Source organism: Procambarus clarkii, chromosome 74, assembly GCF_040958095.1.
Source record: "Procambarus clarkii isolate CNS0578487 chromosome 74, FALCON_Pclarkii_2.0, whole genome shotgun sequence".
NCBI classification, from domain to species: domain Eukaryota; kingdom Metazoa; phylum Arthropoda; class Malacostraca; order Decapoda; family Cambaridae; genus Procambarus; species Procambarus clarkii.
This window is the reverse complement of record NC_091223.1, coordinates 20,556,937-20,584,228: the sequence shown is the minus strand read 5'-3', so window position 1 is coordinate 20,584,228 and position 27,292 is coordinate 20,556,937. Positions and strand designations below refer to the sequence as shown.

At 52.7% G+C, this 27,292-nt stretch overlaps 1 protein-coding gene across 4 annotated transcripts in view; it reads right to left on the bottom strand.

Annotated features, from left to right (window-relative positions):
* Positions 1-27,292, bottom strand: part of LOC123767427 (mitogen-activated protein kinase kinase kinase 7) — a 685,923-nt gene that overhangs the window by 180,572 nt on the left and 478,059 nt on the right. The gene's annotated exons all lie outside the window — the stretch shown is intronic.

Genomic DNA, 27,292 nt, shown 5'->3' with positions numbered 1-27,292 from the left:
CATATGTTAGACCAATACTGGAATATGCGGCTCCAGCATGGAGTCCACATTTAGTTAAACACAAAACGAAGATAGAAAAGGTTCAGAGGTATGCTACCAGGCTAGTCCCTGAGCTGAGAGGAATGAGCTACGAGGAAAGAATACTGGAATTGAACCTCACGGCACTGGAAGACAGAGGAGTAAAGGGAGACATGATCATTACCTACTAAATTCTCAGAGGAATTGGTAGGGTAGATAAAGGTAAAATGTTTAACACGGGTGGTACGCGAACAAGGGGACACAGGAGGAGACTGAGTACCAACATGAGCCACAGGGACGTTAGAAAGAACTTTTTCAGTGCCAGAGTAGTTAACAGATGGAATGCATTAGGCATTGATGTGGTGGAGGCTGACTCCATACACAGTTTCAAGTGTAGATATGATAGAACCCAGTAGGCTCAGGAACCTGTACACCAGTTGATTGACAGTTGAGAGGCGGGACCAAAGAGCCAGAACTCAACCCCCGCAAGCACAACTAGGTGAGTACAACTATTTGAGTACACCTCCCCCCCCCCACACACACACGCCCACTCACCCCTCCACACACACACACACACACACACACACACACACACACACACACACACACACACACACACACACACACATACACACACACATACACATACACACACACACACACACACACACGCACAAGCACGCACACACACCCCCTCCCCCCCACACGCGCGCGCGCGCGCGCACGCACACACACACACACACACACACACACACACACACACACACACACACACACACACACACACACACACGCACATACCTACACTGGCCGCCCCGGCTGCCCGTACCCATCCAGGAATCATCCAAAACAAACCATGATTCACCCAGAATATAAGACGCCACACAACCAAGTTAATGCACGCAAAAACTGAGGCGATTTTGGCATTACTTTCTGCCCTGACTCACCCAAGGAACACCCCCTTCCCCCCTTGACACACCGAGGGAACACCCCACCCCTTGACACACCCAAGGGAGACCCCCCATCATCCACCTCCACAACCCCCCCCCCCCCGTGACACACCCAAGGAACACCCCTTTCCCCCTTGACACACCCATGGGAGACCCCCCCCCCGTGACACACCCATGGGAGACCCCCTCCTTGACACACCCAAGGGAGACCCCCCATCATCCACCTCCACAACCCCCCCCACCTACCCCACAACCTCCAAACCCCCTCCACTCTGGTGGGTCTTATTTTACATGTATAATTAATTTACTCCAGTTTGGTGATGACCATTATGAATCGCAGTGATATGGAGTGAACAACAATACTGCACGCACGCACGCACGCACGCACGCACGCACGCACGCACGCACGCACGTGTGTAATTACCTAAGTGTAGTTACAGGATGAGAGCTACGCTCGTGGTGTCCCGTCTTCCCAGCACTCTTTGTCATATAACGCTTTGAAACTACTGACGGTCTTGGCCTCCACCACCTTCTCACCTAACTTGTTCCAACCGTCTACCACTCTGTTTGCGAAAGTGAATTTTCTTATATTTCTTCGGCATCTGTGTTTGTGTGTGTGTGTGTACTCACCTATTTGTACTCACCTATTTGTGCTTGCGGGGGTTGAGCTCTGGCTCTTCGGTCCCGCCTCTCAACCGTCAATCAACAGGTGTACAGGTTCCTGAGCCTATTGGACTCTATCATATCTACACTTGAAACTGTGTATGGAGTCAGCCTCCACCACATCATTTCCTAATGCATTCCATTTGTCAACCACTCTGACACTAAAAAAGTTCTTTCTAATATCTCTGTGGCTCATTTGGGCACTCAGTTTCCACCTGTGTCCCCTAGTGCGTGTGCCCCTTATGTTAAACAGCCTGTCTTTATCAACCCTGTCGATTCCCTTGAGGATCTTGAATGTGGGGATCATGTCCCCCCTAACTCTTCTGTCTTCCAACGAAGTGAGGTTTAATTCCCGTAGTCTCTCCTCGTAGCTCATACCTCTCAGCTCGGGTACTAGTCTGGTGGCAAACCTTTGAACCTTTTCCAGTTTAGTCTTATGCTTGACTAGATATGGACTCCATGCTGGAGCCGTATACTCCAGGATTGGTCTGTCATATGTGATATATAATGTTCTGAAAGATTCCTTACACAAGTTTCTAAAGGCCGTTCTTATGTTAGCCAACCTGGCATATGCTGCTGATGTTATCCTCTTGATATGAGCTTCAGGGGACAGGTCTGGCGTGATATCAACCCCCAGGTCTTTCTCTCTCTCTGACTCTTGAAGTATTTCATCTCCCAAGTGATACTTTGAATCTGGTCTCCTGCTTCCTACCCCTATCTTCATTACATTACATTTGCTTGGATTAAACTCTAACAGCCATTTGTTCCCATTTGTTTGTTTATTTGTGTGTGTGTGTGTGTGTGTGTGTGTGTGTGTGTGTGTGTGTGTGTGTGTGTGTGTGTGTGTGTGTGTGTGTGTGTGTGTGTGTGTGTGTATTCACCTAGTTGTGCTTGCGAGGGTTGAGCTCTGCTCTTTCGGTCCGCCTCTCAACTGTCAATCAATCAACTGTTACTAACTATTAATCAACCCCCCCCCCCCCAGGAAGCAGCTCGTAACAGCTGTCTAACTCTCAGGTACCTATTTACTGCAAGATGACAGGAACATCAGGGTGAAAGAAACTTTGCCCATTTTTGTTTCTCGCCGGCGGAGGAAATCGAACCCGGGCCACAGGATTACGTGTACAGCGTGTTATCCACTCAGCTACCCCCCCCCCCCACACACACACAACGTTGAGTGTGGGGGGGGGGACAATTATGTGGAAACATCTGCGAAGTATCTGTGGGGTCTGGCGTGGTTGTTATTTGAAGCTAAATTATGGTGCACGCACGCACACATGCACGCACGCACGCACGCACGCACGCACGCACGCAGCAACTGCCTGATCTCCATTAGTGTGACTAAGAATATTTTTACAAAAGTGTGGGTAGGAAGCCACCATATATTGTGTAGTTACTGTGATGATTGGTCGGTGTAGTTACTGTGATGATTGGTCTATGTTGTTACTGTGATGATTGGTCGGTGTTGTTACTGTGATGATTGGTCGGTGTTGTTACTGTGATGATTGGTCGGTGTTGTTACTGTGGTGATTGGTCGGTGTTGTTACTGTGATGATTGGTCGGTGTTGTTACTGTGATGATTGGTCTATGTTGTTACTGTGATGATTGGTCGGTGTAGTTACTGTGATGATTGGTCGGTGTTGTTACTGTGATGATTGGTCGGTGTAGTTACTGTGATGATTGGTCGGTGTAGTTACTGTGATGATTGGTCGGTGTTGTTACTGTGATGATTGGTCTATGTTGTTACTGTGATGATTGGTCGGTGTAGTTACTGTGATGATTGGTCTATGTTGTTACTGTGATGATTGGTCGGTGTAGTTACTGTGATGATTGGTCGGTGTAGTTACTGTGATGATTGGTCGGTGTAGTTACTGTGATGATTGGTCGGTGTAGTTACTGTGATGATTGGTCGGTGTAGTTACTGTGATGATTGGTCGGTGTAGTTACTGTGATGATTGGTCGGTGTAGTTACTGTGATGATTGGTCGGTGTAGTTACTGTGATGATTGGTCTATGTTGTTACTGTGATGATTGGTCGGTGTTGTTACTGTGATGATTGGTCTATGTTGTTACTGTGATGATTGGTCGGTGTTGTTACTGTGATGATTGGTCGGTGTTGTTACTGTGATGATTGGTCGGTGTTGTTACTGTGATGATTGGTCGGTGTAGTTACTGTGATGATTGGTCGGTGTAGTTACTGTGATGATTGGTCGGTGTAGTTACTGTGATGATTGGTCGGTGTAGTTACTGTGATGATTGGTCTATGTTGTTACTGTGATGATTGGTCGGTGTTGTTACTGTGATGATTGGTCGGTGTTGTTACTGTGATGATTGGTCGGTGTTGTTACTGTGATGATTGGTCGGTGTTGTTACTGTGATGATTGGTCGGTGTTGTTACTGTGATGATTGGTCGGTGTTGTTACTGTGATGATTGGTCGGTGTTGTTACTGTGATGATTGGTCGGTGTTGTTACTGTGATGATTGGTCGGTGTTGTTACTGTGATGATTGGTCGGTGTTGTTACTGTGATGATTGGTCGGTGTTGTTACTGTGATGATTGGTCGGTGTTGTTACTGTGGTGATTGGTCGGTGTTGTTACTGTGATGATTGGTCGGTGTTGTTACTGTGATGATTGGTCGGTGTAGTTACTGTGGTGATTGGTCGGGTGTTGTTACTGTGATGATTGGTCGGTGTTGTTACTGTGGTGATTGGTCGGTGTTGTTACTGTGATGATTGGTCGGTGTTGTTACTGTGGTGATTGGTCGGTGTTGTTACTGTGATGATTGGTCGGTGTTGTTACTGTGATGATTGGTCGGTGTTGTTACTGTGATGATTGGTCGGTGTTGTTACTGTGATGATTGGTCGGTGTTGTTACTGTGATGATTGGTCGGTGTTGTTACTGTGATGATTGGTCGGTGTAGTTACTGTGGTGATTGGTCGGGTGTTGTTACTGTGATGATTGGTCGGTGTTGTTACTGTGGTGATTGGTCGGTGTTGTTACTGTGGTGATTGGTCGGTGTTGTTACTGTGATGATTGGTCGGTGTAGTTACTGTGATGATTGGTCGGTGTTGTTACTGTGATGATTGGTCGGTGTTGTTACTGTGATGATTGGTCGGTGTTGTTACTGTGATGATTGGTCGGTGTAGTTACTGTGATGATTGGTCGGTGTTGTTACTGTGATGATTGGTCGGTGTTGTTACTGTGGTGATTGGTCGGTGTTGTTACTGTGGTGATTGGTCGGTGTTGTTACTGTGGTGATTGGTCGGGTGTTGTTACTGTGATGATTGGTCGGTGTAGTTACTGTGGTGATTGGTCGGTTTTGTTACTGTGATGATTGGTCGGTGTTGTTACTGTGGTGATTGGTCGGTGTTGTTACTGTGATGATTGGTCGGTGTTGTTACTGTGATGATTGGTCGGTGTTGTTACTGTGATGATTGGTCGGTGTTGTTACTGTGATGATTGGTCGGTGTTGTTACTGTGATGATTGGTCGGTGTAGTTACTGTGATGATTGGTCGGTGTAGTTACTGTGATGATTGGTCGGTGTAGTTACTGTGATGATTGGTCGGTGTTGTTACTGTGGTGATTGGTCGGTGTTGTTACTGTGATGATTGGTCGGTGTAGTTACTGTGATGATTGGTCGGTGTTGTTACTGTGATGATTGGTCGGGGTTGTTACTGTGATGATTGGTCGGTGTAGTTACTGTGATGATTGGTCGGTGTAGTTACTGTGATGATTGGTCGGTGTAGTTACTGTGATGATTGGTCGGTGTTGTTACTGTGATGATTGGTCGGTGTTGTTACTGTGATGATTGGTCAGTGTTGTTACTGTGATGATTGGTCGGTGTAGTTACTGTGATGATTGGTCGGTGTTGTTACTGTGATGATTGGTCGGTGTTGTTACTGTGGTGATTGGTCGGTGTTGTTACTGTGATGATTGGTCGGTGTTGTTACTGTGGTGATTGGTCGGGTGTTGTTACTGTGATGATTGGTCGGTGTAGTTACTGTGATGATTGGTCGGTGTAGTTACTGTGGTGATTGGTCGGGTGTTGTTACTGTGATGATTGGTCGGTGTTGTTACTGTGATGATTGGTCGGTGTTTTAGTTACTGTGATGATTGGTCGGTGTTGTTACTGTGATGATTGGTCGGTGTTTTAGTTACTGTGATGATTGGTCGGTGTTGTAGTTACTGTGATGATTGGTCGGTGTTGTAGTTACTGTGATGATTGGTCGGTGTTGTAGTTACTGTGATGATTGGTCGGTGTTGTAGTTACTGTGATGATTGGTCGGTGTTGTAGTTACTGTGATAATTGGTCGGGTGTTGTACTTCCCAGAGCACCCTCCCTCACCACCAGAACACCCTCCCTCACCACCAGAGCACCCTCCCTCACCACCAGAGCACCCTCCCTCACCCCCAGAGCACCCTCCCTCACCACCAGAGCACCCTCCCTCACCACCAGAGCACCCTCCCTCACCACCAGAGCACCCTCCCTCACCCCCAGAGCACCCTCCCTCACCACCAGAGCACCCTCCCTCACCCCCAGAGCACCCTCCCTCACCACCAGAGCACCCTCCCTCACCACCAGAGCACCCTCCCTCACCACCAAAGCACCCTCCCTCACCCCCAGAGCACCCTCCCTCACCACCAGAGCACCCTCCCTCACCACCAGAGCACCCTCCCTCACCACCAGAGCACCCTCCCTCACCCTCTGAGCACCCTCCCTCACCACCAGAGCACCCTCCCTCACCACCAGAGCACCCTCCCTCACCACCAGAGCACCCTCCCTCACCACCAGAGCACCCTCCCTCACCCCCAGAGCACCCTCCCTCACCACCAGAGCACCCTCCCTCACCACCAGAGCACCCTCCCTCACCCCCAGAGCACCCTCCCTCACCACCAGAGCACCCTCCCTCACCCCCAGAGCACCCTCCCTCACCACCAGAGCACCCTCCCTCACCACCAGAGCACCCTCCCTCACCCCCAGAGCACCCTCCCTCACCACCAGAGCACCCTCCCTCACCACCAGAGCACCCTCCCTCACCACCAGAGCACCCACCCTCACCCCCAGACAACCCTCCCTCACCACCAGAGCACCCTCCCTCACCCCTAGAGCAACCTCCCTCACCCCCAGAGCACCCTCCCCCACCCCCAGAGCACCCTCCCTCACCACCAGAGCACCCTCCCTCACCACCAGAGCACCCTCCCTCACCCTCAGAGCACCCTCCCTCACCCCCAGAGCACCCTCCCTCACCACCAGAGCACCCTCCCTCACCCTCAGAGCACCCTCCCTCACCCCCAGAGCACCCTCCCTCACCACCAGAGCACCCTCCCTCACCACCAGAGCACCCTCCCTCACCACCAGAGCACCCTCCCTCACCCTCAGAGCACCCTCCCTCACCACCAGAGCACCCTCCCTCACCACCAGAGCACCCTCCCTCACCCCCAGAGCACCCTCCCTCACCCCCAGAACACCCTCCCTCACTACCAGAGCACCCTCCCTCACCACCAGAGAACCCTCCCTCACCCCCAGAGCACCCTCCCTCACCACCAGAGCACCCTCCCTCACCACCAGAGCACCCTCCCTCACCACCAGAGCACCCTCCCTCACCACCAGAGCACCCTCCCTCACCACCAGAGCACCCTCCCTCACCCTCAGAGCACCCTCCCTCACCACCAGAGCACCCTCCCTCACCACCAGAGCACCCTCCCTCACCACCAGAGCACCCTCCCTCACCCCCAGAGCACCCTCCCTCACCACCAGAGCACCCTCCCTCACCACCAGAGCACCCTCCCTCACCCCCAGAGCACCCTCCCTCACCACCAGAGCACCCTCCCTCACCACCAGAGCACCCTCCCTCACCACCAGAGCACCCTCCCTCACCACCAGAGCACCCTCCCTCACCCCCAGAGCACCCTCCCTCACCACCAGAGCACCCTCCCTCACCACCAGAGCACCCTCCCTCACCCCCAGAGCACCCTCCCTCACCACCAGAGCACCCTCCCTCACCACCAGAGCACCCTCCCTCACCCCCAGAGCACCCTCCCTCACCACCAGAGCACCCTCCCTCACTACCAGAGCACCATCCCTCACCACCAGAGAACCCTCCCTCACCCCCAGAGCACCCTCCCTCACCACCAGAGCACCCTCCCTCACCCCCAGAGCACCCTCCCTCACCACCAGAGCACCCTCCCTCACCCCCAGAGCACCCTCCCTCACCACCAGAGCACTCTCCCTCACCACCAGAGCACCCTCCCTCACCACCAGAGCACCCTCCCTCACCACCAGAGCACCCTCCCTCACCACCAGAGCACCATGGGAGCCTGACAGAGCATGCAGGAGGCAGGCCAGCAGGTGTAAACAAAGGATACACGTGGTTCCTGTCCGTGTGCTGGACGGGTGTGTGCTTCCTGATTATACCATATGTGTGACTTTATTCTGGCACGCACCCACACACATGCACGCACGCACACACACATGCACGCACACACACATGCACGCACGCACGCAGGTGTAGGGAGCAGGAGGCCAAATGCACGGGAGATTCAAATCATTTGGGAGATGAAATTCTTCAAGAGACAGAGAGAGAGAGAGAGAGACTTGGGAGTTGATATGACGCCAGACCTGTTCCCTGAAGCCCATCACTTTTCTCCGTCCCGACACGACACTTTACACCGTCCCGACACGACACTTTACACCGTCCCGACACGACACTTTGCTCCGTCCCGACACGACACTTTACACCGTCCCGACACGACACTTTTCTCCGTCCCGACACGACACTTTACACCGTCCCAACACGACACTTTACACCGTCCCGACTCGACACTTTACACCGTCCCGACTCGACAATTTACACCGTCCCGACTCGACACTTTACACCGTCCCGACTCGACACTTTACACCGTCCCGACACGACACTTTACACCGTCCCGACACGACACTTTACACCGTCCCGACACGACACTTTACACCGTCCCGACTCGACACTTTTCTCCGTCCCAACACGACACTTTACACCGTCCCGACTCGACACTTTACACCGTCCCGACTCGACACTTTACACCGTCCCGACTCGACACTTTACACCGTCCCGACTCGACACTTTACACCGTCCCGACACGACACTTTACACCGTCCCGACTCGACACTCTACACCGTCCCGACTCGACACTTTACACCGTCCCGACTCGACACTTTACACCGTCCCGACTCGACACTCTACACCGTCCCGACTCGACACTCTACCTACACCGTCCCGACTCGACACTCTACACCGTCCCGACTCGACACTCTACACCGTCCCGACTCGACACTCTACACCGTCCCGACTCGACACTCTACACCGTCCCGACTCGACAATCTACACCGTCCCGACTCGACACTTTACACCGTCCCGACTCGACACTCTACACCGTCCCGACTCGACACTCTACACCGTCCCGACTCGACACTTTACACCGTCCCGACTCGACACTCTACACCGTCCCGACTCGACACTCTACACCGTCCCGACTCGACACTTTACACCGTCCCGACTCGACACTTTACACCGTCCCGACTCGACACTCAACACCGTCCCGACTCGACACTCTACACCGTCCCGACTCGACACTTTACACCGTCCCGACACGACACTTTACACCGTCCCGACACGACACTTTACACCGTCCCGACACGACACTTTACACCGTCCCGACTCGACACTTTTCTCCGTCCCAACACGACACTTTACACCGTCCCGACACGACACTTTACACCGTCCCGACTCGACACTTTACACCGTCCCGACTCGACACTTTACACCGTCCCGACTCGACACTTTACACCGTCCCGACACGACACTTTACACCGTCCCGACTCGACACTCTACACCGTCCCAACTCGACACTCTACACCGTCCCGACTCGACACTCTACACCGTCCCGACTCGACACTCTACACCGTCCCGACTCGACACTTTACACCGTCCCGACTCGACACTCTACACCGTCCCGACTCGACACTCTACACCGTCCCGACTCGACACTTTACACCGTCCCGACTCGACACTTTACACCGTCCCGACTCGACACTCTACACCGTCCCGACTCGACACTTTACACCGTCCCGACACGACACTTTACACCGTCCCGACTCGACACTTTACACCGTCCCGACACGACACTTGAGTCGTGTGTTGTGTCAGAGAGTGTGTGTGTGTGTGTGTGTGTGTGTGTGTGTGTGTGTGTGTGTGTGTGTGTGTGTGTGTGTGTGTATGTGTGCGCGTGCGTGCGTGCGTATGTGTGTGCGCGTGCGTGCGTGCGTGTGTGTGTGTGTGTGTGTAATTACCTAAGTGTAATTACCTAAGTGTAGTTACAGGATGAGAGCTACGCTCGTGGTGTCCCGTCTTCCCAGCACTCTTTGTCATATAACGCTTTGAAACTACTGACGGTCTTGGCCTCCACCACCTTCTCACTTAACTTGTTCCAACCGTCTACCACTCTATTTGCGAAGGTGAATTTTCTTATATTTCTTCGGCATCTGTGTTTAGCTAGTTTAAATCTATGGCCTCTTGTTCTTGAAGTTCCAGGTCTCAGGAAGTCTTCCCTGTCGATTTTATCAATTCCTGTTACTATTTTGTACGTAGTGATCATATCACCTCTTTTTCTTCTGTCTTCTAGTTTTGGCATATTTAATGCTTCTAACCTCTCCTCGTAGCTCTTGCCCTTCAGTTCTGGGAGCCACTTAGTAGCATGTCTTTGCACCTTTTCCAGTTTGTTGATGTGCTTCTTAAGATATGGGCACCACACAACAGCTGCATATTCTAGCTTTGGCCTAACAAAAGTCATGAACAACTTCTTTAGTATATCGCCATCCATGTATTTAAATGCAATTCTGAAGTTAGAAAGCATTGCATAGGCTCCTTGCACAATATTCTTAATGTGGTCCTCAGGTGATAGTTTTCTATCTAGAACCACTCCTAGATCTCTTTCTTTATCAGAATTCTTTAAAGATTTCTCACATAATATATAGGTTGTGTGGGGTCTATGTTCTCCTATTCCACATTCCATAACATGACATTTATTAACATTAAATTCCATTTGCCAAGTGGTGCTCCATATACTTATTTTGTCCAGGTCTTCTTGAAGGGCATGACAATCATCTAAATTTCTTATCCTTCCTATTATCTTAGCATCATCAGCAAACATGTTCATATAATTCTGTATACCAACTGGTAGATCATTTATGTACACAATAAACATCACTGGTGCAAGAACTGAACCCTGTGGTACTCCACTTGTGACATTTCTCCATTCCGATACATTGCCTCTGATTACTGCCCTCATTTTTCTATCAGTCAGAAAATTTTTCATCCATGATAGAAGCTTACCTGTCACCCCTCCAATATTTTCCAGTTTCCAGAACAACCTCTTATGTGGAACTCTGTCGAAAGCCTTTTTTAGGTCCAGATAGATGCAGTCAACCCAGCCATCTCTTTCCTGTAATATCTCTGTGGCCCGATCATAGAAACTGAGTAAATTCGATACACAGGATCTTCCTGATCGAAAACCATACTGTCTGTCTGATATTATATCATTTCTCTCCAGGTGTTCTACCCATTTAGTTTTGATTAGCTTTTCCAATACTTTCACTATTACACTTGTCAATGATACAGGTCTATAATTGAGGGGGTCTTCCCTGCTGCCACTTTTGTAGATTGGAACTATGTTAGCCTGTTTCCACACGTCTGCTACGATTCCTGTACACAGGGATGCCTGAAAGATCAGGTGAAGTGGAATGCTGAGCTCAGATGCACATTCTCTCAGAACCCATGGTGAAACGCCATCTGGGCCAGCTGCTTTGTTCCTCCCGAGCTCCTTTAGCATATTTTCCACTTCATCTCTAGACACCTCTATCCGCTCTATGTTGTTCTCTGGAATTCTTATTGTGTCTGGTTCTCTGAAGATTTCATTTTGTACAAACACACTTTGGAACTTTTCATTTAATGTTTCACACATTTCCTTTTCATTTTCCGTGAATCTGTTTCCCATTTCCAACCTCTGGATATTATCCTTTACCTGCAATTTGTTGTTTATGAATTTGTAGAATAGGCCCGGTTCTGTTTTACATTTATCTGCTATCCCTTTTTCAAAATTTCTTTCTGCCTCTCTCCTTACTGCTGTATAATTGTTTCTCGCATCTTTGTATCGCTGGTATGTTTGGGGGTTTGGCCTCTTCCTATACTGATTCCATTTGTGTGTGTGTGTGTGTGTGTGTGTGTGTGTGTGTGTGTGTGTGTGTGTGTGTGTGTGTGTGTGTGTGTGTGCGTGCGTGCGTGCGTGTGTGCGTGTGTGTGTGCGTGTGTTTGTGTGCGTGCGTGTGTTTGTGTGTGTGTGTGTGTGTGTGTGTGTGTGTGTGTGTGTGTGTGTGTGTGTGTGTGTGTGTGTGTGTGTGTGTGTGTGTGTGTGTGTAATTACCTAAGTGTAGTTACAGGATGAGAGCTACGCTCGTGGTGTCCCGTCTTCCCAGCACTCTTTGTCATATAACGCTTTGAAACTACTGACGGTCTTGGCCGCCACCACCTTCTCCCCTAACTTGTTCCAACCGTCTACCACTCTATTTGCATAATAAAACGCGTGTGTGTGTGTGTGTGTGTGTGTGTGTGTGTGTGTGTGTGTGTGTGTGTGTGTGTGTGTGTGTGTGTGTGTGTGTGTGTAATTACCTAAGTGTAGTTACAGGATGAGAGCTACGCTCGTGGTGTCCCGTCTTCCCAGCACTCTTTGTCATATAACGCTTTGAAACTACTGACGGTCTTGGCCGCCACCACCTTCTCCCCTAACTTGTTCCAACCGTCTACCACTCTATTTGCATAATAAAACGCGTGTGTGTGTGTGTGTGTGTGTGTGTGTGTGTGTGTGTGTGTGTGTGTGTGTGTGTGTGTGTGTGTGTGTGTGTGTGTGTGTGTGTGTGTGTGTGCGCGCGCGCGCGCGCGCGCGCGTGTTCTTACATTCCTGTACAGCCACTAGTACGAGTAGCGTTTCGGGTAAGTCCTTAATCCTACATTCCCTGGAATACGACCCGCCAAATCGTTTAACAACCCGGTACCCATTTTAGTATTGGGTAAATAGAGGCTACAGGTAAGGAATGACGCCCAGTAAATCCTCCCCGGCCAGGATACGAACCCAGGACAAAGCGTTCGCAAAACGCCAGGCGAGTGTGTTACCACTACACCACGGGGACTGAGATATCGCACACCTTCAACATTCACCAACAACAATGTAACACTGGACGTGTCCTACCCTCAAGTTCCCACCTATTCTTAAAATAATATTAATTGGATTTTGACCACTACGACAGTCACTGAGGCTTTAGAAGAAAAACAGAATGCAGATGTAGTATACACGGACTTGATGGGATTCTGAGAGTTCATCTAGTGACTTGTGAGAGTTTGGTCCACCAGGCTGTTGCTTGTAGCGGCCCGCAGGCCCACATATCCACCACAGCCCGGTTGGTCCGGCACTCCTTGGAAAAATTATCTAGTTTTCTCTTGAAGATGTCCACGGTTGTTCCGGCAATATTTCTTATAGTCGCTGGGAGGATGTTGAACAACCGCGGACCTCTGATGTTTATACAGTGTTCTCTGATTGTGTCTATGGCACCTCTGCTCTTCACTGGTTCTATTCTGCATTTTCATACATATCGTACACTCCAGTATGTTGTTATTTTACTGTGTAGATTTGGGACCTGGCCCTCCAGTATTTTCCACATGTACACTATTTGATATCTCTCTCGTCTCCTTTCTAGTGAGTACATTTGGAGAGTTTTGAGACGATCCCACTAATTCCCAAGACTTTGCAAAGGCATTCGATAAATGTGACTATGGAGTGATAGCACACAAAATGAGGTCAATGGGAATAACTGGTAAAGTAGGAAGCTGGATACTCAGTTTTCTGTCAAACAGAACACAGAGTAACAATCAACCAAATATAATCGAGTCTGAGCGCAGTTAAAAGCTATGTACCTCAAGGTACAGTCCTTGCACCACTGCTTTTCCTTATTCTCATATCGGATGAAGACAAAAAATACAAGTCACAGCTTCGTGTCATCCTTTGCAGATGACACAAAAATCAACATGAACATTACCTCTGTTGAAGACATTGAAAAACTACAAGCAGATGTTAATAAAGTTTTCGAGTGGGCATCGCTCACGGGATGGGTATGGGGTGCATAAACAAGAAAGAAATTGAGATTGGGCAGCAGAAAATAACATGATGTTTAACAGTGATCAATTCCAAGTACTCAGGTATGCTAAAGATGAGGACTTTAAACATAATAGAGGGTACAAAACACAATCAAATCTGCCCATAGTAGGAAAGCAGTATGAAAAGGATTTGGGAATAATGATGTCTGACGACATAAGCATGACCAAGCATAGATAGCATAACCAAACATATATAACAATGATAGGATGGATTACGAGAACGTTCAAATCCAGTGATCCCATCACAACAGGTGTACTTTTCATATCACTTGTACTGTCCCGTGTTGAGTACTGATCGATACTCATTTTCCCTTCAGAGCGGGAGCTCGGAATCGGGGAGTGGGTGGGGGTGAGGGAGTGGGTGGGGGTGTAATGACCGCTTACCCTGCCGTAATAACCGCGGCCTCTATTGTAATAACCCAATGTTCCCCAGTATTACTCCTGTTATCGTGTTATCTCTCGTGATCGTAATATACGCTCTCTGTTGTACGTCTCTGTCTCTCTTCACTCAATACCCCAGCTTAACACTGTTACAGTCCAGCATGACCCCTCACTGGACGGCCACGTATGTAAGAGGAATATTAAATGAGGAAGATACACCAAGGACAAGGGTTATTAGTTAAAAAAAACAATAACATAACACATTTACACTGCCACCACCTTCCCGACCAACCATACCTGAATGTGTCAATCACCGATCCCCCAGGAAGGCAAGGAATCAGTAACCATGGGACTCCGGGTAATATGAATTTCAGAAATAAATTTTGGAAAATTAGTTTGTGTAATTTACGTTACTTATTTGAATCCAAGGGCAACTTTAGTATCTATTAATAGTAGGAGAACATGGGGGCTTCCAATACAACACCTAAAAATGACAAAGTAGCAAAATATATCAAAGGGGAGTTAAGTGAATACCACTGGACAAGCTATACAATTTATTTTATGAAACATGTAAATTAAGAACATTTGAACACATCACCTATTCTATTTCCCTAGAGGCACAATGGATATTTACCGAGGACACAAAACTCAAGTGCACTATACCTTAAATACCCGCACCACGGCCAAGATGTTGATGGCTGCCCTCAGCCCCGAGGATACGGGCTTGCGGCCCTGTTCCTAATACACTCCCAAGACACACTGATGAAATTTGGTTTTACCAACTTATTGCTGGGAAGGATTGCTCCTCCCACCATCTACTACAGCCCCAGGGCTCCACCCATTATTTTGGCAATGGCCAACCATTTAACACGTAGGCCTGAGGTCTGGCTCTCTAGGGCCAATAAGGACTTGGCCCTTATCTCAGGCCAATCACCTTCACTGATCTGTCGTGGAAAGCTACATGAATTTCTGAAGATTGAGTCAGCTCTCCCCAGCTAAAGAGAAGAGGGACAAGGCGCGTCTATGGAGCCCAGGCACCTGCGAGCAATGTTTACAAAACTGATAATTTATGTTCAAGCCTGTCTCCTCTAAGATAGGAGTAGGGACATTTGACTCTGCCTGGTATGGGGAAGGCCGCTGCTGAGAGGGAAAGAGAGGGAATGAGAGGGAACATTTGAGTGGGGAATTGAGTGGGAGAAGCCAAGGTATCCACGACCACCCTACCCTCAGGTCAACCTCTTGACCCTGACAAATGGGCGACAGGGGGGGGGGGAGAGGAGGAGACGAATGACGGCCAAGGGGAGGGGAGAGGGAGAGGGAGAAGGAAAGGATGGGAGAAGGGGAGGGATAAGAGGGGAGAAGGGAGAACCAATGATCTGAGCCCCAGATCATTACAGGGGGGTGAGGGAGTGGGTGGGGGGTCAGGGAGTGGGTGGGGGCTCAGGGAGTGGGTGGGGGGGTCAGGGAGTGGGTGGTGGGGTCAGGGAGTGGGTGGGGGGGTCAGGGAGTGGGTGGGGGGTCAGGGAGTGGGTGGGATGAGGGAGTGGGTGGGATGAGGGAGTGGGTGGGGGGGTCAGGGAGTAGGTGGGGGTCAGGGAGTGGGTGGGGGTAAGGGAGTGGGTGGGGATGAGAGAGTGGGTGGGGGTCAGGGAGTGGGAGGGGGTCAGAGAGTGGGTGGGGGTGAGGGAGTGGGTGGGGATGAGAGAGTGGGTGGGGGTCAGGGAGTGGGTGGGGGTAAGGGAGTGGGTGGGGATGAGAGAGTGGGTGGGGGTCAGGGAGTGGGTGGGGGTGAGGGAGTGGGTGGGGTGAGGGAGTGGATGGGGTGAGGGAGTGGATGGGGTGGGGGTCAGGGAGTGGGTGGGGGTAGGGGAGTGGGTGGGGATGAGGGAGTGGGTGGGGGTCAGGGAGTGGGTGGGGGGTCAGGGAGTGGGTGGGGGGTCAGGGAGTGGGTGGGGTGAGGGAGTGGATGGGGTGAGGGAGTGGATGGGGTGAGGGTCAGGGAGTGGGTGGGGGTCAGGGAGTGGGTGGGGGTCAGGGAGTGGGTGGGGGATCAGGGAGTGGGTGGGGGTAAGGAAGTGGGTGGGGGGTCAGGGAGTGGGTGGGGGTCAGGGAGTGGGAGGGGGTCAGAGAGTGGGTGGGGGTCAGGGAGTGGGTGGGGGTCAGGGAGTGGGTGGGGGATCAGGGAGTGGGTGGGGGTCAGGGAGTAGGTGGGGGTCAGGGAGTGGGTTGGGGTCAGGGATTGAGTGGGGGTCAGGGAGTGGGTGGGGGTCAGGGAGTGGGTGGGGATGAGGGAGTGGGTGGGGGGTCAGGGAGTGGGTGGGGGTCAGGAAGTGAGTGGGGGGTCAGGGAGTGGGTGGTAGGGTAATTGTTGGTGGGAGGTAGGGGGTGGGCACGAGTAATAGGGGTGGGGGGGAATAGGGGGTGGGGGTGAATAGGCGGTGGGGGGAAGGGGGAGTGGGGCCAGAGGAGGATTATGCACGATATGGAGGGCTTGTAACAGCATAGATGGGTGATGGGATTGGGTGCAACGAGGGGGGGGGGTGTTAGGTCCGGACATTCTCAAGTAATGGAGTGTTGGGGGAGTGGTTGTGGGGTGTGGTTATAGGGTGGGGTGGGGTGTGTGGTATTGAGGCCGGAGGTCTCTCAGTCACTGCTTGGATGGTGTGTTTCTCCTGTCATGTAATCTCCGTAGTTCATGTTCCTGCTGCTCCCGCTCTGACATGAATGGTTCAATGTGTGTACATTACAATAATCCACTAACTTCCTTACTAAATGTTTGTGCTCCAATACGTAATCAACTGCAGGTACATTGGTAAATTCTTCTAATACAGGAAGATTCATAGTACCATCACTATATGGTCGAGCGCGGTGACGTTACCAGCTCGGTGACCGCTCGGTCAGCATGTAGACATGTGATGACCGCCCCGACCTCTAGTCCGTCACACTGTGTCCTCTCGTGTTGGGAAGCCAGGTGTTCCTCCAGTAGTCCATGGAGGAACCATGGACTAATGGAGGAACGTGGGGTTCATTACTATATATTAGAACGGTAAACAACATAGTTACAATAAGTACTATCATTCCAGGAGGCGGGGTTGGTGAACTACATCACCTCGCAACTGGCCAGGACAACCCGCTATCTTCTTGACTCTTACTCTTTACATTCTCTTTGACTGAAAACTGAATAGAACAACACATTGTGATGTACGAGGCCCCTACGGCTTAACAATGACGTACTGGAAATCATACCAGCTCCCAAACGTGTTATATTGGTGGGTCCACCTATCACCATCAGAGGCCCGAGACTGTTCAACACGCTTCCACTACACATAAGGGACATAACTGGCCGACCCCTCACAGTGTTCAAGAGAGAACTATCACCATCAGAGGCCCGAGACTGTTCAACACGCTTCCACTACACATAAGGGACATAACTGGCAGTCCCCTCACAGTGTTCAAGAGAGAACTATCACCATCAGAGGCCCGAGACTGTTCAACACGCTTCCACTACACATAAGGGACATAACTGGCCGACCCCTCACAGTGTTCAAGAGAGAACTATCAACATCAGAGGCCCGAGACTGTTCAACACGCTTCCACTACACATAAGGGACATAACTGGCAGTCCCCTCACAGTGTTCAAGAGAGAACTATCACCATCAGAGGCCCGAGACTGTTCAACACGCTTCCACTACACATAAGGGACATAACTGGCCGACCCCTCACAGTGTTCAAGAGAGAACTATCACCATCAGAGGCCCGAGACTGTTCAACACGCTTCCACTACACATAAGGGACATAACTGGCAGTCCCCTCACAGTGTTCAAGAGAGAACTATCACCATCAGAGGCCCGAGACTGTTCAACACGCTTCCACTACACATAAGGGACATAACTGGCAGTCCCCTCACAGTGTTCAAGAGAGAACTATCAACATCAGAGGCCCGAGACTGTTCAACACGCTTCCACTACACATAAGGGACATAACTGGCAGTCCCCTCACAGTGTTCAAGAGAGAACTATCACCATCAGAGGCCCGAGACTGTTCAACACGCTTCCACTACACATAAGGGACATAACTGGCAGTCCCCTCACAGTGTTCAAGAGAGAACTATCAACATCAGAGGCCCGAGACTGTTCAACACGCTTCCACTACACATAAGGGACATAACTGGCAGTCCCCTCACAGTGTTCAAGAGAGAACTATCACCATCAGAGGCCCGAGACTGTTCAACACGCTTCCACTACACATAAGGGACATAACTGGCAGTCCCCTCACAGTGTTCAAGAGAGAACTATCAACATCAGAGGCCCGAGACTGTTCAACACGCTTCCACTACACATAAGGGACATAACTGGCCGACCCCTCACAGTGTTCAAGAGAGAACTATCACCATCAGAGGCCCGAGACTGTTCAACACGCTTCCACTACACATAAGGGACATAACTGGCCGACCCCTCACAGTGTTCAAGGGTGAACTGGATAAGCACCTCCAAAGGATACCTGATCAACCAGGCTGTGACTCATACGTCAGGCTGCGAGCAGCTGCGTCCAACAGCCTGGTTGACCAGTCCAGCAACCAGGAGGCCTGGTCGACGACCGGACGCGGGTACGCTAAGCCCCGGAAACACTCCAAGGTAACTCCAAGGATCCAGATGAAGTAAAGTGTAAAGTGTGTGGACATAGGCAGGGACACACACTCGATCACTATATCTTGGATTGTTGTAAAATTGAGCCTTTTAGAGATAAATCTAAGCTCACTCTGTATGATATGGCAACCTATCTTATTACCATGGATAAATTACCTGAAATCCTTGCACTGTACCCACATTTTGCTTCCAGTAGATGAACGACATATGAGATTCAGAAACAAGTAGTGTATTGTGAGGACTAATAATAAACAGAAGCTCCCCTATGACTCTGTAATATCCCCATTGGCCAAACTATTATGTATTAACGACAAGACCTACCATTAATGTATGATGACTTACTGTAAATATGTAGCTCTTGTAATAGCACTTTCTCTGTAACTAGCTGACATTGTATCTATAAGGTGTGAAGGATTGAAGAAATTGTTTATGTAATAATCTAAGATGAGGTCTGATAAAGACCTTTTGTGCCCTCTGTAATGCTTTTGCGCTACCGCTCACAGGATGAGTATGGGGTGCACAATAAACTAGCCGCCTTCGGCGGTAACAATCAAATCAATCAACTCCAAGGTCCAAGGTTGGTTAGGATAAGGTGAAGCAATTTAGTACATCAGTTTAGTGACGTTGTGAACGCTGGAGAGGACGGGCTGGGATATCCATCGGTCAACTTTACCTGTTATTCCTACTGATGTTATCTTATGTGCTATCACTCAATAGTGAGAGTTAAGCCGCGCCACAACCCCCACCACCACACAAGGGCGAGTGCCAGCTCTCAGGCGCTACAAGCAACACAACACTGCCCTGTGTTGTGGCAGTACGACCAGCACCTGGTTGTCGGACAGGCAACACCTGCACCACCTGACACACCTGAAGGGGGCCTCGTAGCCTGGTGGATAGCGCGCAGGACTCGCAATTCTGTGGCGCGGGTTCGATTCCCGCACGAGGCAGAAACAAATGGGCAAAGTTTCTTTCACCCTAAGTGCCCCTGTTACCTAGCAGTAAATAGGTACCTGGGAGTTAGTCAGCTGTCACGGGCTGCTTCCTAGGGTGTGTGTGTGTGGTGTGGGGGAAAAAAAATAGTAAACAGTTGATTGACAGTTGAGAGGCGGGCCGAAAGAGCAGAGCTCAACCCCCGCAAAAACACGACTAGTAAACACACACTCCAGGCAACACGTGCAACACCTGACACACTCCTGGCAACACCTGCAACACCTGACACACTCCTGGCAACACCTGCACCACCTGACACACTCCTGGCAACACCTGCACCACCTGACACACTCCTGACAACACCTGCACCACCTGACACACTCCTGACAACACCTGCACCACCTGACACACTCCAGGCAACACCTGCACCACCTGACACACTCCTGACAACACCTGCACCACCTGACACACTCCTGACACCACCTGACACTCCAGGCAACACCTGCACCACCTGACACACTCCAGGCAACACCTGCACCACCTGACACACTCCTGACAACACCTGCACCACCTGACACACTCCTGACAACACCTGCACCACCTGACACACTCATGGCAACACCTGCACCACCTGACACACTCCTGGCAACACCTGCACCAAATGACACACTCCTGACAACACCTGCACCACCTGACACACTCCTGGCAACACCTGCACCACCTGACACACTCCAGGCAACACCTGCACCACCTGACACACTCCAGGCAACACCTGCACCACCTGACACACTCCTGACAACACCTGCACCACCTGACACACTCCTGACAACACCTGCACCACCTGACACACTCCAGGCAACACCTGCACCACCTGACACACTCCAGGCAACACCTGCACCACCTGACACACTCCAGGCAACACCTGCACCACCTGACACACTCCTGACAACACCTGCACCACCTGACACACTCCAGGCAACACCTGCACCACCTGACACACTCCAGGCAACACCTGCACCACCTGACACACTCCAGGCAACACCTGCACCTCCTGACAACACCTGCACCACCTGACACACTCCTGACAACACCTGCACCACCTGACACACTCCAGACAACACCTGCACCACCTGACACACTCCAGGCAACACCTGCACCACCTGACACACTCCTGGCAACACCTGCACCTCCTGGCAACACCTGCACCACCTGACACACTCCAGGCAACACCTGACACACTCCTGGCAACACCTGCACCACCTGACAATCTGGCAACACCTGCACCACCTGACACACTCCTGGCAACACCTGCCACACTCCAGGCAACACCTGCACCACCTGACACACTCCTGGCAACACCTGCCACACTCCAGGCAACACCTGCACCACCTGCCACACTCCAGGCAACACCTGCACCACCTGCCACACTCCAGGCAACACCTGACACACTCCAGGCAACACCTGCACCACCTGACACACTCCAGGCAACACCTGACACACTCCTGGCAACACCTGCACCACCTGACACACTCCTGGCAACACCTGCACCACCTGACACACTCCTGGCAACACCTGCACCACCTGACACACTCCTGGTAACACCTGCACCACCTGACACACTCCAGGCAACACCTGCACCACCTGACAATCTCCTGGCAACACCTGCACCACCTGACACACTCCTGGCAACACCTGCACCACCTGACACTCCTAGCAACACCTGCACCACCTGACACACTCCAGGCAACACCTGCACCACCTGACACACTCCAGGCAACACCTGCACCACCTGACACACTCCTGGCAACACCTGCACCACCTGACACACTCCTGGCAACACCTGACACACTCCTGGCAACACCTGCACCACCTGACACACTCCTGGCATCACCTGCACCACCTGACACACTCCTGGCAACACCTGACACACTCCTGGCAACACCTGCACCACCTGACAATCTCCTGGCAACACCTGCACCACCTGACACACTCCTGGCAACACCTGCACCACCTGACACACTCCTGGCAACACCTGCACCACCTGACACACTCCTGGCAACACCTGCACCACCTGACAATCTCCTGGCAACACCTGCACCACCTGACACACTCCTGGCAACACCTGCACCACCTGACACACTCCTGGCAACACCTGCACCACCTGACACACTCCAGGCAACACCTGACACACTCCTGGCAACACCTGCACCACCTGACACACTCCTGGCAACACCTGCACCACCTGAAACACTCCTGACAACACCTGCACCACCTGACACACTCCAGGCAACACCTGCACCACTTGACACACTCCTGGCAAAACCTGACACACTCCTGGCAACACCTGTACCACCTGACACACTCCAGGCAACAACTGCACCACCTGACACACTCCTGGCAACACCTGCACCACCTGCACCACCTGACACACTCCTGGCAACACCTGCACCACCTGACACACTCCAGGCAACACCTGCACCACCTGACACACTCATGGCAACACCTGCACCACCTGACACACTCCTGGCAACACCTGCACCACCTGACACACTCCTGGCAACACCTGCACCACCTGACACACTCCTGGCAACACCTGCACCACCTGACACACTCCTGGCAACACCTGCACCACCTGACACACTCCAGGCAACACCTGACACACTCCTGGCAACACCTGCACCACCTGACAATCTCCTGGCAACACCTGCACCACCTGACACACTCCTGGCAACACCTGCACCACCTGACACACTTCTGGCAACACCTGCCACACTCCTGGCAACACCTGCACCACCTGACACACTCCTGGCAACACCTGCACCACCTGACAATCTCCTGGCAACACCTGTACCACCTGACACACTCCTGACAACACCTGCACCACCTGACACACTCCTGACAACACCTGCACCACCTGACACACTCCAGACAACACCTGCACCACCTGACACACTCCAGGCAACACCTGCACCACCTGACACACTCCTGGCAACACCTGCACCTCCTGGCAACACCTGCACCACCTGACACACTCCAGGCAACACCTGACACACTCCTGGCAACACCTGCACCACCTGACAATCTGGCAACACCTGCACCACCTGACACACTCCTGGCAACACCTGCCACACTCCAGGCAACACCTGCACCACCTGACACACTCCTGGCAACACCTGCCACACTCCAGGCAACACCTGCACCACCTGCCACACTCCAGGCAACACCTGCACCACCTGCCACACTCCAGGCAACACCTGACACACTCCAGGCAACACCTGCACCACCTGACACACTCCAGGCAACACCTGACACACTCCTGGCAACACCTGCACCACCTGACACACTCCTGGCAACACCTGCACCACCTGACACACTCCTGGCAACACCTGCACCACCTGACACACTCCTGGCAACACCTGCACCACCTGACACACTCCTGGCAACACCTGCACCACCTGACACACTCCAGGCAACACCTGCACCACCTGACAATCTGGCAACACCTGCACCACCTGACACACTCCTGGCAACACCTGCCACACTCCAGGCAACACCTGCACCACCTGACACACTCCTGGCAACACCTGCCACACTCCAGGCAACACCTGCACCACCTGCCACACTCCAGGCAACACCTGCACCACCTGCCACACTCCAGGCAACACCTGACACACTCCAGGCAACACCTGCACCACCTGACACACTCCAGGCAACACCTGACACACTCCTGGCAACACCTGCACCACCTGACACACTCCTGGCAACACCTGCACCACCTGACACACTCCTGGCAACACCTGCACCACCTGACACACTCCTGGCAACACCTGCACCACCTGACACACTCCTGGTAACACCTGCACCACCTGACACACTCCAGGCAACACCTGCACCACCTGACAATCTCCTGGCAACACCTGCACCACCTGACACACTCCTGGCAACACCTGCACCACCTGACACTCCTAGCAACACCTGCACCACCTGACACACTCCAGGCAACACCTGCACCACCTGACACACTCCAGGCAACACCTGCACCACCTGACACACTCCTGGCAACACCTGCACCACCTGACACACTCCTGGCAACACCTGACACACTCCTGGCAACACCTGCACCACCTGACACACTCCTGGCATCACCTGCACCACCTGACACACTCCTGGCAACACCTGACACACTCCTGGCAACACCTGCACCACCTGACAATCTCCTGGCAACACCTGCACCACCTGACACACTCCTGGCAACACCTGCACCACCTGACACACTCCTGGCAACACCTGCACCACCTGACACACTCCTGGCAACATCTGCACCACCTGACAATCTCCTGGCAACACCTGCACCACCTGACACACTCCTGGCAACACCTGCACCACCTGACACACTCCTGGCAACACCTGCACCACCTGACACACTCCAGGCAACACCTGACACACTCCTGGCAACACCTGCACCACCTGACACACTCCTGGCAACACCTGCACCACCTGACACACTCCTGACAACACCTGCACCACCTGACACACTCCAGGCAACACCTGCACCACTTGACACACTCCTGGCAACACCTGACACACTCCTGGCAACACCTGTACCACCTGACACACTCCAGGCAACAACTGCACCACCTGACACACTCCTGGCAACACCTGCACCACCTGACAACACCTGCACCACCTGACACACTCCTGGCAACACCTGCACCACCTGACACACTCCAGGCAACACCTGCACCACCTGACACACTCATGGCAACACCTGCACCACCTGACACACTCCTGGCAACACCTGCACCACCTGACACACTCCTGGCAACACCTGCACCACCTGACACACTCCTGGCAACACCTGCACCACCTGACACACTCCTGGCAACACCTGCACCACCTGACACACTCCAGGCAACACCTGACACACTCCTGGCAACACCTGCACCACCTGACAATCTCCTGGCAACACCTGCACCACCTGACACACTCCTGGCAACACCTGCACCACCTGACACACTTCTGGCAACACCTGCCACACTCCTGGCAACACCTGCACCACCTGACACACTCCTGGCAACACCTGCACCACCTGACAATCTCCTGGCAACACCTGTACCACCTGACACACTCCTGGCAACACCTGCACCACCTGACACACTCCTGGCAACACCTGCACCACCTGACACACTCCTGGCAACACCTGCACCACCTGACAATCTCCTGACAACACCTGCACCACCTGACACACTCCTGGCAACACCTGCACCACCTGACACACCCCAGGCAACACCTGCACCACCTGACACACTCCTGGCAACACCTGCACCACCTGACACACTCCTGGCAACACCTGACACACTCCTGGCAACACCTGACACACTCCAGGCAACACCTGCACCACCTGACACACTCCTGGCAACACCTGCATCACCTGACACACTCCTGGCAACACCTGCACCACCTGACACACTCCTGGCATCACCTGCACCACCTGACACACTCCTGGCAACACCTGACACACTCCTGGCACCACCTGACACACTCCTGGCAACACCTGCATCATCTGACACACTCCTGGCAACACCTGCACCACCTGACACACTCCTGGCAACACCTGCACCACCTGACACACTCCTGGCAACACCTGCACCACCTGACACACTCCAGGCAACACCTGCACCACCTGACACACTCCTGGCAACACCTGCATCACCTGACACACTCCTGGCAACACCTGCACCACCTGACACACTCCTGGCAACACCTGCACCACCTGACACACTCCAGGCAACATCTGACACACTCCTGGCAACACCTGACACACTCCTGGCAACACCTGCACCACCTGACACACTCCTGGCAACACCTGCACCACCTGACACACTCCAGGCAACACCTGCACCACCTGACACACTCCTGGCAACACCTGCATCACCTGACACACTCCTGGCAACACCTGCACCACCTGACACACTCCTGGCAACACCTGCACCACCTGACACACTCCAGGCAACACCTGACACACTCCTGGCGACACCTGACACACTCTTGGCAACACCTGCACCACCTGACAATCTCCTGGCAACGCCTGCACCACCTGACACACTCCTGGCAACACCTGCACCACCTGACACACTCCTGGCAACACCTGCACCACCTGACGCACTCCTGGCAACACCTGCACCACAGCACCACCTGACACACTCCTGGCAACACCTGCACCACCTGACAATCTCCTGGCAACACCTGCACCACCTGACACACTCCTGGCAACACCTGCACCACCTGACACACTTCTGGCAACACCTGCACCACCTGACACACTCCTGGCAACACCTGCACCACCTGACAATCTCCTGGCAACACCTACACCACCTGACACACTCCTGGCAACACCTGCACCACCTGACACATTGCTGGCAACACCTGCACCACCTGACACACTCCTGGCAACACCTGCACCACCTGACACACTCCTGGCAACACCTTACACACTCCTGGCAACACCTGCACCACCTGACACACTCCTGGCAACACCTGACACACTCCTGGCAACACCTGCACCACCTGACACACTCCTGGCAACACCTGCACCACCTGACACACTCCTGGCAACACCTGCACCACCTGACACACTCCTGGCAACACCTGCACCACCTGACACACTCCAGGCAACACCTGCACCACCTGACACACTCCTGGCAACACCTGCACCACCTGACACACTCCTGGCAACACCTGCACCACCTGACACACTCCTGGCAACACCTGCACCACCTGACACACTCCAGGCAACACCTGCACCACCTGACACACTCCTGGCAACACCTGCACCACCTGACAATCTCCTGGCAACACCTACACCACCTGACACACTCCTGGCAACACCTGCACCACCTGACACATTGCTGGCAACACCTGCACCACCTGACACACTCCTGGCAACACCTGCACCACCTGACACACTCCTGGCAACACCTGCACCACCTGACACACTCCTGGCAACACCTGACACACTCCTGGCAACACCTGCACCACCTGACACACTCCTGGCAACACCTGACACACTCCTGGCAACACCTGCACCACCTGACACACTCCTGGCAACACCTGCACCACCTGACACACTCCTGGCAACACCTGCACCACCTGACACACTCCTGGCAACACCTGCACCACCTGACACACTCCAGGCAACACCTGCACCACCTGACACACTCCTGGCAACACCTGCACCACCTGACACACTCCTGGCAACACCTGCACCACCTGACACACTCCTGGCAACACCTGCACCACCTGACACACTCCAGGCAACACCTGCACCACCTGACACACTCCAGGCAACACCTGCACCACCTGACACACTCCTGGCAACACCTGCACCACCTGACACACTTCTGGCAACACCTGCACCACCTGACACACTCCAGGCAACACCTGCACCACCTCACACACTCCAGGCAAC